The sequence below is a fragment of the Populus trichocarpa genome, chromosome 1, assembly GCF_000002775.5.
Source record: "Populus trichocarpa isolate Nisqually-1 chromosome 1, P.trichocarpa_v4.1, whole genome shotgun sequence".
Taxonomy (NCBI): domain Eukaryota; kingdom Viridiplantae; phylum Streptophyta; class Magnoliopsida; order Malpighiales; family Salicaceae; genus Populus; species Populus trichocarpa.
Genome location: NC_037285.2, coordinates 45,729,648 through 45,741,818, shown reverse-complemented (window position 1 = coordinate 45,741,818; position 12,171 = coordinate 45,729,648). Strand labels below are relative to the sequence as shown.

Sequence of the window (12,171 nt, the reverse complement as noted above, 5' to 3'; positions counted from 1 at the left end):
CGTCAGTTGTGAGTTAGTAAATATTGTCAACATTGCCTACGAGGTTTTCAAAAATGTACAAATTTGTGATATTACAATAGATAAATAGTCCATTTACAACAAAGTTTAAGTAGTATATATACTAACTAAATAAAAGGTCTCAGTTCATTGCAGTTAAATAACACATAATTATGTGCTTGTTTGAATTCTATTTTAAAGAAATATGTTCCCCATACAACATTTTTAGATGTGGGTCATCCAGGATTGGAGAATATTGACAAGTTTGAACTTGAAGGCACTTGACCACCATCATCATGCCGTGGAACGCGGTTGATTTTCGTTCCCGGATGAGGCTCGAAATAGTATAATATAAATGTTGAGATCTCCTCAACAATATAGGCCACACATATCGAAGCCTCAACATGCACCTTGTTCTTAACTTTTTTTTTTTTAAATTGAACAAGTACCTGCATCAAATTAAACAAACATTTTCAATTAAGAAAAACAATGAAAATACATTAATACTTGCATTGCATCTCTAATATCTAACCTCTCGAATGGATACATTCATCTATATTAGATTGGGCCTCCAACTTTTGCCTTATACGGTAAATGTATTGGTAGATGCTCAATCAAGTAAAAAAAAACAATAGAGGGAATATTATCTCAAGTTTGCATATTATCTCAATGATATTTGTTTCAAGCTTCTCAATGTGATGTGTCTGCAACTTGCTGGAGCATATATCTCTAAAGAAATGACTGATCTCCATGAGTGTATCACATATGTCCTTTGGCAATAAATCAAGATAAGCTAATGGAATGAGTGTTTGCAAAAACACGTAGCAATCATGGCTCTTCATTCCATACAATCTGAATTTCTCCAGATTAACCAACCTTGATATGTTCAAGGCATGTCCATCGGGAAAACACAGACTTTTAAGCTATAGGTAGACTAGTAGTTGTGTATTCTTCTCTAAGGCGAAGCTTGCTCTGGACTTTGTGACCCGCGACCCATCAAAAACCAACTCCATATTTTTACGGTTACAAAAAAATATTATATCCATTCTAGCTATGATATTGTTCTTTGTCTTTCCCTTCACGTTCATGACCGTTAAAAATGTTTTCAAACACGTTTTTTTTTCTATGTGCATGACATCGAGGTTATGGTGGAGCAGATTGATCTTCCAATAAGAAAGCTCCCAAAAAATACTTTGTTTTATCTAATTGTGGGTCAAACCAAAACCAGGAAACTTCTGTTTATAACACAATATCACAATACTGTGACACTACGTCATGCAATTCTTCACCAAAAAAACATGGGGGTGTAACATCCTTTTCAGCAAGGAGAGGGAATGGGAAGATAGAGTATATCTTTTTTTCTCTCTAGGGAAACCAAATGTCTCTTCGGTTTGTACTAGATTGGTGTCTGCATTATATTACAAGTGTTTTTTTTTTAAAGGACATTAAATAACTTGGGTTATAGTCCTAACCAACTAAATAAGCTGGTTTTATTTGAATCATATGGAAAAAAAAGAGAGGCAATAATAGCAAACGGGAATATATATAAAGAAGCCATCAATGAGGACCAAAATAATAAATAAATAAAAAAACAACGCACCATCACGTTGAATTGAAGGGTGAAATTATGAACAATTTTTTTTTTATAAAAGGGTTAAGTAAAAAAAAAAAAAGAAATCATAAGAATAAGAATCAAACTGAAATCATAAGAATAAGAATTTCTCAACGTATTTTTTTACATTAAAAAAAATCCTAAATGTAAATCGAAAAACTTATGCATGCATCGAATTAAACAAAGGAACCATTGTGTAAGTAAATGGAAAAACAAAGTCATTATCGATAATTAAAAACGCAAGTGGAAAAATTGAGAGACAAATATAAATCAAGATATTTAATATTGCAACATGGTTCATTTACCTCTACAACTTTTATATAAAACATTACAACAATTTCTATCATCTTCTATGTCTAATGATGATTTTAATTTTGATAACCAAAATATCCTGTTACGAATAGTTTGATCTCTTAATGGTATATTGCTCATATATAAAGTTCTATATAACTCCAAATTGAGGCAAGACTAGTGCTAAATGTTAGCTAATTCATTCCTCCACTACTTTTATATAAAACATTACAACAATTTCTATCATCTTTAAGTCAAATGTGTGTTGGGATTTCCATTACCGAACTGCCCAGACTAGAATTCATGGATTGATCCACTAATCAAACATTTCATATGCATCTTTTTAACATCATAGGATTCTATTGCGTATAAACTCTATTAGGAACCAACAATTAAAGTTCATTTCTTATCAAGACATCAAATCTTTCTTCTTCTTCTTCTTCTTCTTCTTCTTTTATTTATTTTTTTTTATTTTCTTGATAACATGATTCACACAACTTAAATCACCAGCATAAAGCATATAAGTGCAAATCAAGAGATATGGAAAGAAGTTAAAATGATTTAACTTAGTGCACACTTCATCAATCTTTATCATTGAACATAGAACATCATTATATTAGTATAATACCATTGAAGACTCCTCCTCCCCTCATATTTGTTTTCTTTTGGCCAAATGGTGGGGGTTTCCTAACAACTCCCACCTTCATCAATCCTAGTTAAAAAATGTTCTGTTCCTAGACTATTTATGCTCTAGAGTAAGTATTTGCATTGATTTTTTATTTGCCCTAATTTAATTCAAGAATCCTAAATCACTTCATTTGGGGCTTTCTTCTCATACAACCTAACACCTCATATAACAAGTTTGAAGGGTAAAGGGTTACTCTTACCTCCCGAACTTGGAAGAATTTTGAGGGAGTACTTGGTGATTTTCTTATCCTCCCTTGCGGTTTTCCTTCTTTTTTTTTTTTGTTTCCTCCTGTTCTCTCTCTTTTTTAATATTAATAAGCAAATCATTTTAAATTTTTTATCTACTATGCTAATACATAATTATTTATAAATTAATCAATAATATCATAATAAAAGGCTTATGTTTCTTGAAAACAATGAAATAATTAAAAATCACTTAAATATTATTTTAATTAATTGATTGAAAGAAACGTTTTTATTAAAAAAAAGGGTGGGGGGATATCTAATATAGAGGTCATACAAGCCTCAAAGATAATATACGACGTACATGTATAATACAAATTAATAAATTCTAAGTAGTAAAATTTAATGCACGTTTAAGGATAGGAGTTTGCTTTGTGTTTTGTTGTGATATTAACCATATCAAAGTATTTAATAAGAAATAATTGTGTTGTGTTATGAGTAAAATCAATAAATTATTTGGTGTTCTGCTGTCTTGTTGTTCGAATTAAAATTATTATTAAGAATATAAATTAAATTAAATATTAAAAAAGTATAAGAATATATTGTTAATAATTTAATTCGCTGATCAACGTGTCTGTTTTGCTTTACAACTGAACAAAACATTAGCACGGTTCAGTCTACCGGTGGGTGACAAGGAGGTCAAAATTGAGAGATATGACTGTTTTCATTAATTTATTAAAGCTTATAATAAAAGGTTATGCTTTTAATTTTATTTGTTATATGGCGTGGCTTTTTTTAAAAAAAAAAAATGCAATCTCCTTCTCTTCATCATACATATATATTTTTTTTTTAAAAAAAAGGTAATACAAGCTTTAGGCGCATAATCCTTGCCTATCCAGTAACCTATAATCAGAGAGTAAATCTTTGATACTGTTACATATTTATATTGTAGATGATTAAATGACCCATTTTTTGCTAGCTAATTCCAGATCTCAAACTGCATTGCTAGGCTTATTTCAAAACCATTATGCCTCTGTTTTTTGAAGGGCATATGTAATAGAAACAGAACCTCAAATTGACACAAAAAATTAAATCACACCACATTAAAATATATATATATATATATATATATATATATATATATATATATATTATTTTATTTGGCTAAAATCATAGTCTTTAAATATATTCCCCCTTTGTTCTTTAATATTATGTGATGAACCCTCTCATTTCGTGATACTCGCTGCCGCGTGGAGACTTTAATGGATGGCATTAGGTTCTTCGTTAACCATCATAAACCTATTTCATTCTTTCCATATCTATAACCATATTTCTATAACACCACCTCGTATCAGAGCTGCGGTCTGGTCTGATAGATTATCTGCTGTTTCTCAATGCCAAGAAAAATATTCAGAACATCTTGAGCATGATGATTCAAAAGGTCTCATATATGTGTTCTATTTGTTTTGAGATTTAACTTGTGATAACCGAATTGTTTACTGAGAAAATTAAATGGCAAGCAGAACAGATTCTCCCCATGCATGTGGACGGGACCTCACAGCTTTACAAAATGCAAATATATGAATTTTGTTTTTTGAAATATACAAAATACAAATATATTAGTCTTACGATCTACATTGGGAATCTTATATGTACTTTTTTTTATAAAACAAGAGTTAACAAATTTACAAGCTTCTGTATTTTGTAGGGGTGGGAAAAAAACCGAAAAACTAATTAAACCGAGAAAACCAAAAAAATATAACCGAAAAAACCGAACTGTGAAAAAAAACCGATGAAACCGATTAAATTTTTGAAAAAACTGAATGGTTCAGTTCGGTTTTGTTTTTTAAGCCTGAAACCGAAAAAACTGAGCCGAACCGAACCCAAACCGAGCCAAACTGAAAAAACCGAGCAAAACCGGAAAAAACCGAGCCAAACCGGTTTGAGCCGCTTTTTGTCCTAAAAAACCGAACTGAAACTGGTCGGTTTGAATATGATTCAGTTTAATTATTTTTTTTTATAAAAACCGAACCGAACTAAAAATGATCACTCCTAGTATTTTATGTTAACCTGCGTGTGCGCATGTGAGCCCAAAGAAAAACAACAGCTGTGGTATTTTTCCTTACCGGAACCTTTGCTGCATTACATTTATAGTATGTGGTAGAATCACTGTCAATCCGGCCACTGCCTGCCTTCCCTGAAATTCAGACTGAAATCATAAAAAACAGTGGGGATGATTTTTAAAGCAATGAGTTAAATTTTGCTTCACCCCACCAAAGGAAACTTCTCATATTCATTCTCTTTCTTGGACATGTATAGAAGTCAAGTGCTGACCATGGTATCACTTGCTACCAGCTTCTGTGCTTCGAAATTTATTACAGAATGGCAATAGATCCAACGAAAATCTTTCACACCTGCCTTGATGAACTTTACACTGTAATTTATGAAAACTAAATTATTTAATCTGTTGTAACCCATTTTAGGTTGTTCCCTAAATTCATTCCTTTTTCTTCTAAAACAAAAATAAAAAATAAAATTAAGGCTGCTAACATGGAAAAAACAAGCCGAGAAGGATCTCAAATTTATGAGAAAATCAAGCTGAAATTTTGTTTTCCCCAAGATACCTATGAAATACCCTAAAAACATTATTAAACCAATACATGGCCTTTAAAAACATAAAAAAATCACCTCAAAACTCAAAATCAACCTAAAAACAAAAAAAATTTCCATAGTTCAAATCTTTTTTTAGGTGTTTTGAAGGTAAAAAAAAAAACGTAATCTTAACTCTTTTCATTATATTGAATTAGTTCACACAAAAATCAATGATTTTGGTAGTCAAAATCTTTCTTAACAACAAATTTCTCTCTCTAAAATAAAATTCAACGACCCTTTCTCTCTTCTTCACCCAAAAAAAATCTTAAAAAAGAGAAAAATAAAGTTTGGTATCCAAATGCAATGTTGAAAAATTATAGGGACTGGTTATTTAATAACTTAAAAAGAATGTATTAGTGGTTGTTTTTTAAAATATTGTTTTTTCAAAAATATATCAAAATAATATAAAAATTAAAACATGAACAAAATCTATTTTTTTTTCAAAAATACTAAAAAAAAAGGTAAAAAAAAACCCTATATAATTTTTTTATAAAAAAAATCAAACGAGCATGGCCTGCAATCCCATAGAGCAATTTTAAGAAAATAATACATGTATATGATGGGAGTAGGTTTTAGAAGACAAAACAGAGAACGACATTAATGAATTGAAAAAGGCTGTATGTCTGACATTCCTTCCCAGGAGTAGGTAAGGGGTAGCTTCGTTTGTGTCACTTGGCACTCGGCACTTGCCACGTAATAATCTCTTCTTTCTACAAGGCTGGCCCCTACGTGACCTTACTTTCTTCCTTCTTTGTCCCTTTCCTTTCTGTCTCCTTCTTTTCTCTCCTCACTTGAGTGTGTGACACAGATGGTACTCATAGACAATTACTTTTAATTGCTTGAGTTTGATCCTTTGTTGTGTTCGTTCCATTGATTCTACTTCTTTGCAAGTCTTTTCCCTTGATGATCTGTTTTTTTTTTTTAAAAAAGAAGAAAACTAAAAAAAACTTTGACCGATCATAGCTTAGGTTAATTATATTTGTTGTTGGAAGCGAGCTGGTATCATCCATGGAGGCGTCCAAGTGATTATCCTGAACCTTTCATTCGTTTCTTTCTTTGCTAGGTGAGTACATATTATTTTTCTTTATTTCTTTGTCACTGTCTCTATATTACTACGCATAGTATCTTAAGTATGTCATCAAAATGCTTATCCCTTGCGTTGTTGCTTTTGAAGCTGGATTCCATACAGAGCTAAAGGCCTTCTCCATTTCATTGAGCAATCAGTACCAGTGCTTTTCGCACATATTTTCTCAAGTTGAGGTAAAGAAATTCCTATTCCCATCCTCTCTGCGCCTCTTTTACTTGCAATGACTTACTCTCACGTTTGTATCCTTATTTCTCTGATTTTCGCACATAATTAGCTGCTTATTACTTTTTTATTGTTGTGTTTTAATTATATGATTTTACGATGGTAGGAGTTCTTAGTCTGCGTGAACAGCAGAACACCACATGAACAGCAGAAAAAAGGCTGCCCACTTCCTCGAACTTCTTTGTTTTTTTTTTAACACTAAAAGAGGAGCCAAGTTTGACTTTCTTTGTTTCTTTCCTTTCTTTTTCTTTCTTTTCTTGGAGGAGAAAGAGGGTTGTGCTGCTCATTTCGTTTCATTTTCTTGGAAACCATACAGAAAATTGTTGGATCTGTTGATTGTTATCTAGCTATTAGTCTTTAATTTTCTCTCATTCACTCGGTTTCTTTGGGTGCTGACTAGTTGTTTTTGGTCAAGTAATGATCTCTTCTTTTGTTCTACTGAAATTCTTGACGTTTTGGTCGGGAATAAGTTTAGCTCCTTTTGCTTGTCTAGAAAATTAAGGGAAGGTAACAGAGATAATTTAGAACCCTTTAAAATTTTTATCCAAAATATTTATAAAATACTATATAAACCTTATTAAACCAATACAGTTAAAAAAACAAATAGCCGCTCTCCCTGTTTTTGTCCTATGTTAATGTGTTTTGATTTGGACAACTACTCTATTATCCTTTTTTTTTTCATATTAATTTTCAAACTAGCTTTTTAAGAATTAATTTCAAGTAAAAATAAAATTTAATTTTTTTAAAAGATACTTTTTTAAAAAAAACAAACACGTTATTTCTCTTCTTATTTGCTGCCGTGATTTCAGGTCCTCATCTTCTACATTACTTATAAGAGCATGAAAAAATAAAAATAATTTTAATATTTTTTTGTTATTATATTATTAAAATGTCCAAAGAATTCCAAATAAAAGAGACAAAAAAATTCCAATCAAATAGATAAACGAGCATCACATATTCATATTGTTTTCTTTACTCTCCTCCGATCTTCCAACGTCTTCTTCTATTTCTGCCTCCCTCAACCTTGTTAGAGAATAATATAAATCATATCCTGGGATCTCACCTAACAGTTTAAGCTATTGGGTGCAGATGGTTTTTTGACATGGTATCAGAGCTTTGATGACCAAGCGGTCACGAGTTTGAATCTCACTATCTTCATTTATTTGATAAAAATTAAGCATAGGGTAATGTGAGTCTGTGCAAGTTTCAAGCTCAAAGGACTTTCACTTGAAGAGGTGTGTTAGAAAATAATATAAATCATATTCTGAAATCTCTTAAAATATTAAATTAAAATGATTATTTGACAAATTTCTCCTTCTATTTCCTCGTCCCTCTCTTGTCTCAACCTTTCTTTTATTTCTGTCTTTCCTTTTCTTTTTTTTAAAAGCCTTTTAACCCCTCTCTCTCCCACTTTCTATCCTTTCCTAAGGGTAGATAAAGTTGAACACGTGGCGACCATTTATTAACTTTTTTTTCTAATATTGTTATAGGTCAATCATATTACCTGAATGTGTGATACCGAGATGGTCATCATAGACTATTATTTTTAATTACTTCAGTTTGATTCTTTGTTGATCTGTTTTTTTCTTTTTAAAAAAACAAAGAAAACTAAAAAAAACTTTGACCAATCACAGCTTAGGTTAATTATATTTGTTGTTGGAAGCGAGCTGGTATCATCCATGGAGACGTCTAAGTGATTATCCGAACCTTTCTTTCTTAGGTGAGTACTTTTACACATTATTATTTTTTTATTTGTTTGTCACTGTCTCTATATGATCTTAATTATGTCATCAAAATGCATTTTTAATGGGAATTACTGCTTTAACTCACAAGTGTCAGTAAACTATTTTTGTTGGTCTTGTTGCTTTTGAAGCATAATTTAATTGTTTGCAGGGCTTTATTTATGTTATAGGTCAATCATATTTACCTGAGTGTGTGATACAGAGATGGTTATCATAGAAAATTATTTTTAATTACTTGAGTTTGATTCTTTGTTGAGTTTCTTTCAGTAATTCTATTTTTTTACAAGTCTTTTCTCTTGATGAATTGTTTTTTTTAAAAAAAACAACTAAAAAAAACTTTGACCAATTTGATAAAAAACCTAGTTGTAAACTACAACTTGTTTTCAGCCCATTTTAACCAAAATCACCTAGAAAATTGATGGCCAAAATCCCCAACAACCACTTTCTCTCTCTAAAACAAAATATGGTGATCCTCTCTCTCTCCTAAAAAAAACTAAAAACAAAGGAAAACAAAGTTTGGTATCAAAATACAATGATGAAAAATTATAGGGACTAAAATGAACTTTGCAAACAAATTGCAAAGCCACAACTTATTTTAGTTGAGTTTTTCACTTCAGTCCTATATCTTTCAATTCAACCCTCATCCTTGAAAAAATATGCAATTAAGCTTTAATTTGGATTTAAAAGAGTTCAATTGTGAAAAAAAATAATTGAGTATTAAATTGGAAATTTTCAAAAAATTCACTATTAATATCCATATTCCATAGTGAAATGAATATAAGTGAATAGTGATGAAGAGAAAACTCCTTTCTCTTTTAATTTATACTATAATTTGGTATTGTGGCACACACTTTTTAAAAATATTCTTTATTTAAAAACAAATTAAAATATTATATATGAATATGCATTTTAGAATTTAATAACCAATTTATTAAATTCATGTGAATTTGATCAATATTTTAATAGACTACTATTTTTTAATTCATGAGAATTAATCACTTTTTAAAAATCTTGATTAAGTTTGGATCCAACCAATATAAAATATAAAAACATTTAGAACATTGTAATGAATTGTTTTAAATCACTATAATTTTTCTACGAAATATAATATTATATTAATAAGGTGTCAACTGTTTTTTGGTTGCAAATGGTCAAATTTATTGCGGTGAGATGTTAATTAATTAAATTAAATTAAATCATATTAAGTGTACGCTAATATGTTAAAGTGATATCATTTATCTTAAATAAATAATAAATATGTTAATTTTGTGTTGGATTAAGTTTGGATCCAACCAATATAAAATAAAATAAGAGGTCCAAGTGTATATGAAGCAGATCAACAGGTACGAAACTAAAGCCTCTCCCAATTACCAAATGACCACAGCTGCAAGTGCGAAGCATATTTGTTAAACCTGTATGCTAAATTGAACAAACAAAACTATAGTAAATAGAATTAATTAAATAGTAATAAGTAGTAAATAGAAATGGATTAATAAATAGTGGGCTTCATAGTTTCTATGGAGACATTGGATCCCCTTACTTGATCGAATCAATGCTATTGTTAACTTTTTGGCTCTACCCATGAATTTCCTAGTAGTTTACAGTAACAGTACTATTTAATTATGTGGATTAGCTGAACTTTTGAGTTCATTCTTGCAAGGGTAGATGAGTTCATTTTTGGCTACCAATGGGGAATTCTTTAGCATTTTCAATTGAAAATTGAGAATTGAGATAGCTGAATTTGCATATATAGCATATTTTTAAAACCTGGTCTGACCTTACATTCAGGATTGGAATCAAGTCGGGTTTAAAAAAAATAAAAAGTCAAGTGACTTGGTAATCCGGTTGACCTGGAAAGAATCGGTAAAAAATCTAATTGTAACATGTTGACTATTTTTTTTAATAAAAAACGATATTATTTTGATTTATATATATAAAAAAAAAAAGTTGACTCGGGTGACCCGATCAAAACTCGTGACTCGAATTTATTGGATCGGGTCGTACACCAAACTGGATTTAAAATCCCTGACCATTAAAAATCATAAATTTGATACACAATAGAAGGATAATCTAGATTTATTTCAATTGTGTTTTTTTTCGAATGCTGTGTTTTTCATTACGATATTTTTAAACATACAAAATTTACCATGTTAATTTGAAAATAAAAAAGAAATGCAAGTGTTTTAAACTTTTGTGGGTCCGCTAAGCGTCCGTTTTTCTTTTCCTATTCTGGACTTCCTAGTGGGTGCAAACTACTACGATACAATTTTGTAAAGTGAGAAGCTTGGCTAAGGCAACTATCTCTTCTTCATGGGTGTCTGCTTTAAGGAAAATTCTCGACCTTTTTTTTTTTTTTTGTAAAAAGAAAGTTATTCTCTAGCATTCTGTTCCTGTGTAATATGGACACATCAGTAGTAGAATCTTTGTGAAAACTGTTTATATTGCCTAACCAACTAGAATTATTACTGAAGATCTCATTAAATAAATTTATAGTTACTTAAAAATTTATTAATTAAAAATCTAATTTTTTTTAAAGATTAAATTATCGTAAATTACTCCACACAAACCACCGATTAAAAAAATATTCTAAAATAATCTTAACTTTCAGCCTTGCATCCAACATTAGCTAGAACGGAGACTGGAATCTTTCGATATCTTCATCAACAAACTAATATTGCAGGACCACCATACCATGGTGTATCTTGTACCACCATATCAAAAGATGAGACATTGCTTCTTTTTGTTGTCTTTTAAAAAGTCTAATGCTCCACTACTTTCCTCACCCAAAGGCATAAGATTTTAAAAAGAAAGGAAAAGAAAAACTGCCATTTTTTGATGTATAAATAGGAGAAAAAAATAGAAAAAACAGGATTCTTATGATTATGCTTATGTCTCTTTTACTTTTTGAAACAATGAAAGCAAAAGCATTAGTAGGACAAAGTAAGTTTGTCATCCAATTTCTCACCATAACCTTCACATTTCATCTTTCAGCCGTTTCTTTTCACACAAACTATCTCCGGACCGGCTGTTGATTTTGGATCATTTCCCAGTTGAGGACGAAAGACTACGGGAAAGAGGAGATTGGTTGTGGTGGGGATTGAAGCTGTGATTTGGGAACGGTTCAGGATCTTCTGCTGATAGGTTTATCCAGCAGACTTCAAGAGGTAAGAACCTGCTCTTATATATCATGCAAAGAAATGGATCAGATCAGAGTTGCCAAACATGAAAAGAGAACAAGAGCTAAAGCTGCATAAATTAACAGCTTAATAAAAAGAATACAATTTTATTGTGATCTTTTGAAAGTGAAAGATAATAGAAAAAGGCTACAAAATTCTTGGAGGCATAGAAGGAGGTATAAATGAATGAACTGTAGTAATTGAACAAAGAATTGATAAATATAAATAGAAAAAAATAAAAAGCTCTCAATTCTTAGAGAGAAAACCGTGAGAGTGAAAAAAGAAAAAGAGGAAAAGAGGAAAAGATAAAGAAAGGAGAAGAGAATTGGAGAAAATAAGTTAAAATGTAAGATTTACGCTTCGAAGTGTATAAATGTGTTTTCCTTAGCTTTAATTTTCTATTTTGTTGAATATTAGAGTTTTGAAGATTGTGTTTTGGATTTGATTGATGAATTGATTTGAATGTTATGTGTTGATTGTTATTGATAATGAGTTATATAGTTGATTTTGAAAGATTTTAAG

The 12,171-nt window shown here is 30.5% G+C and overlaps 1 protein-coding gene across 1 annotated transcript in view; it reads left to right on the top strand.

Moving 5' to 3' along the window:
- LOC18096055 (uncharacterized) overlaps nt 1–12,171 on the top strand; it is a 691,470-nt gene that overhangs the window by 143,531 nt on the left and 535,768 nt on the right. Inside the window, exons 7-10 of the mRNA XM_052448434.1 lie at nt 6,386–6,485; nt 6,597–6,682; nt 8,366–8,451; nt 11,465–11,637. The gene's annotated coding sequence lies outside the window, so the exon portion shown is untranslated. The remainder of the gene's footprint in view (nt 1–6,385; nt 6,486–6,596; nt 6,683–8,365; nt 8,452–11,464; nt 11,638–12,171) is intronic.